Here is a 3881-nt window from a genome sequence, read left to right on the forward strand (position 1 = left end):
TATTTGGCTATGGAGGAAGGATTCGGTTTTCTGAGCAACCTTGGTTTTTTTCTTACAGCAGCTCATACAGTGATCCATCTTGCAAAAGACTTGAGTTGAGAGTAGCTTAGGTAGTATCCTTCCATTGCCCCATGGATTTGGGAAGCATTGTTGAGCATAGGCACAATATTCAACGTACGACATGCTACTGACAAAAATTGCGCCAGATCTGGGGAAAACTCCAATGCTAATTTCAGCGCACATGAATCTCATCAATTTTTAGGATAGGATGGAGTGCCTTGACCTAGGGAAGATCTTCATAGAAGAAAGCTCTGGAAGATGTGCCTTGATTGAAGAGATCTCAACCCTCCAAGTCAGGTAGGTCCTGCAGGCTATGGCAAACACACAGGGCAACAACTATGAAGAATCACAATACTGAGCTTGAAATGGCCTAATGTTGAACTCTGAGGTGACAGAGAGGAGGAGCTCCAAGAGAAGGGCTACACTTCTTCAGAAGAAGGCTTGTCAAGATCTCTTCTGGTTGAAGAGATCTAAGGGCTTGAAGTAGGATAGGTGTAGGGTGGCTATGGCTACCACAAGGTCAAATGGAGAAGAAGGAGTGGGAGATGAGCTCCTAGACTTAACCTGAGCTGGACTGAGCTCAAGCTGAGCTAGATGAGAGTAGAATGGAGTTGGAGGAGTAGTGCCATGCCTGGCTCTGATACCATGTTAGAAACTCGGATCTAGGACATGGCTATGACAGAAGCTATGGAGGTTGAAATGGAAAGTAGAGACTCGTGAAGACATTGACACTAACAAGTCAAATCGTCACACAAGTGAACTAGGTTCCAAGTTTGAGACTTGGACTCATAAACACAATCTTGTGTATTGATAGTGACAAGGACACTTTACTGTAAATAAAAGACTACTATCATTACATTAGAAAAGAGTGCAAGTAAAATGCTTTATATGAATTGAATGGTAGTAGTTCTCCTACTATGCATATGGGATTCTGGTCCTGAGCCCTCACTACTCCTTACAAAGGGACTGAAGTAGGTGTGATTGCAAATATCTCAATAAAATTAGTTCATAGTATCTATACGCTCCTAGCCGCGAGACCATGGAGTTGTTTAAGTGAGGTTAGAAGGCCCAACTAGAGTGCTAGAGCCAATGTTAGGCCCATTTTTTATCTCGACAATGCATAGTTTTCCACTACAAATATCCTTCTTTAGCATAACAATGGGCTACAATATGACTTGTTTCACCACAATAAAGATAAATAATATTAGAATTTCTAGAGCCTCTATTTCGCCATCCACCTCTTTCTTCGAAGCTTTTCCTGCCTCTAAAATTTCCATGATCTCTTAAAACCTGCATTTTACTAAATTATTGATTTAACCTATTTTGATGATTATCACCAATACGTCCGATACTATGGCTTATCAAAGAGGATCTGCCATGTCCCCTTCCTAAATTTGAGTTAAATGCTTAGACTTATTCACCACTTTTTTAAATGAATCACCTTGCATATTGATCTCTTCAATGATCATGAGAGATACCAACTCATCAAAATTTGCAAACAACTTATATACATATATAGAAGTGACAAATGATTTTCAATCCTTCTTATTAGTAAGGCCACCCAAAGTAGATGAAACCAAATCATCATCATCAGCCATTGCATCAATCATTGCCAAAGCATCTGTAATGCTCCTCACCTTCAAAATATACTCATTGATAAACATTTTCACTTTCTTCAAAGTATTTAACTCTTGATTTTTGATATGTCTCAACATAGTATTATCAATGACTGCAAATAGCCAATGCATCACCTTTTTGTCCTTTGCATTCCATTCTTCCCATACCTTTAATGCATCTACAATTGTATGGTTACTCAACTTTGGCTCCTTTACTTCACTTGAAACAAACTCATAAAGGCCTTTTCTAATAAGGAGGTTGGTCACATGGAACTTCCATGATAGGTAGTTATTCTTGTACAGCTTCTTAATGATTGGGTTTCCACTATTCTCTACCATTATCACAAAAATAATACAAAATAACAAGTCTTATACAACCTTTCACAACAAGTGCACAGCAATACACCAAATAGTCTTTTTCATTCATTGCTCAATAGTACATATAATCTATAACCTATTTATAGATAAAACTTATGTTTGCTTCTTGGCAAACACCTTAAAACTTATAGATTTGAAATATATAACCTATGTATCCCCTTTCAGTCATCACAATCAAAATTATAGTATGTCATGAAACTACTACCTACAACCTTGCTAGTCTAAAATGGGGTCCGAAACAATCTCAAATGGCCAACAAACCTACAAACTAATCCTAAAGGACTGATCTAAAAAATATTCAATGCTCTACTTGTATACCAAATCACAACAATCTGAAATTTTTTACTATGCCCTACTTCCGATGCCTCCACAAGCATTATCCAAGAGAAAGAATGGAAGAATGGGAGAGTCTCTTGCCCATTGCTTACTTGCTCAAATCCTTGCTTATTCTCCTTCACTTCAGTCTTCAAAACTACCTTCTCTCAGTAGCACCACTATGATTCCATGTCAAGAATGGCATGGTGGGGAAACTTGCGATGGAGGCTAAAATTTTTTCTTATTATTTTTTAATTCTTTTTTCTCACACAATACAACATACACAATTATAGATAAAATACAACATAAAGAAAAATGGCCTACTAAGTCAAAGAGTGCATAATTGACTATACTAATCGACTAGCACTATAACTATACCAACTGTAGGTAGATGTAATAAACTAAATATAATAAGTGATAAGTCAATGGCCATGTGAAAATCATAGTGACCACCCATGTGCTAAGTGTAGACGTGCGGACCCATCTAGCCAAGTGGTCCATCTCATCAATGTCCACACATGTTGAGCTTGCCATCTCAATAGCATATACATAAATTTGCTAGCTAATGCAATCAAATATAAAATAGATTCAAATACAAATTTGTTAACTTCCAAGGCCATCTATGGTGAAGACTATTAAACAAAGAGTCAATGGCAAGGTGATAGAAGTTTTGGGTGAGCCTTTCCATCTCAACGTCAACTTCAAGTGCAATAATAAAGAGGTTGTTTATAATGAATTTCATAACATTTTTCTTAATCCACCTACCTTGCAACATTTAATGATCATATTCTATGATTTGTCTTTAGAAGACACACAAGGAGGAGCCAAGTTTGTGATTAAAATTGATGAAAGTGAGATTTTAAAGTGTAAAAAATTAGAGAGAGTCTCCATTACTTTGATTAATAGAGCACTTTCATCAAGTCATTTCAATGATTCAATGTCATTTAGTGTTCAATCTAAACACCATATCTGGTGGTTAGGAGCTTTTGAAGTAGACACATAGGATTTTGATATATTATATTGGGTTTTCCATCAAACTTCAATACTTGATGTGATTAAGAAACAACAAGCAAGAGAAGAGCTATTTGTCAAGAGATTTAGGAGCTACAAAGTCAAATGGCACATATTTGGTGGCTTAAAGATACTCAAATGTATGTATAATATGTATAAAGAAGCAAAATCTAGATGTTTCCGCCTATATTGCATGTCTCCTGATGCATAGCTGAGCTCAAGCAACTGGAATAGAACCCTCTTCATGCATATCAAAGACCCAAAATTCAATCCAGTTTTAGATATTTCTTTAGTCAATGCTCATATATGTACACTTTATACACTCTACAGAATAATTAAAAAGCTCATTCATCTTTGCATACGGTTTTCTTGGAAGCTAAAACCTTCATCAGCTAGACAAGATGTTATAATAAAGATAAACTAAGTTTTTTCTACAATTGGTTTGCATGGAGGTAATGTTGTTATTAAACCAAATCTTCAAAAGTGAAAGGATGGAAATTG

This window comes from Lygodium microphyllum, chromosome 17 (genome assembly GCF_053477565.2).
Source record: "Lygodium microphyllum isolate KBCC chromosome 17, Lygodium_microphyllum_v1.1.10, whole genome shotgun sequence".
In the NCBI taxonomy this organism is placed as follows: domain Eukaryota; kingdom Viridiplantae; phylum Streptophyta; class Polypodiopsida; order Schizaeales; family Lygodiaceae; genus Lygodium; species Lygodium microphyllum.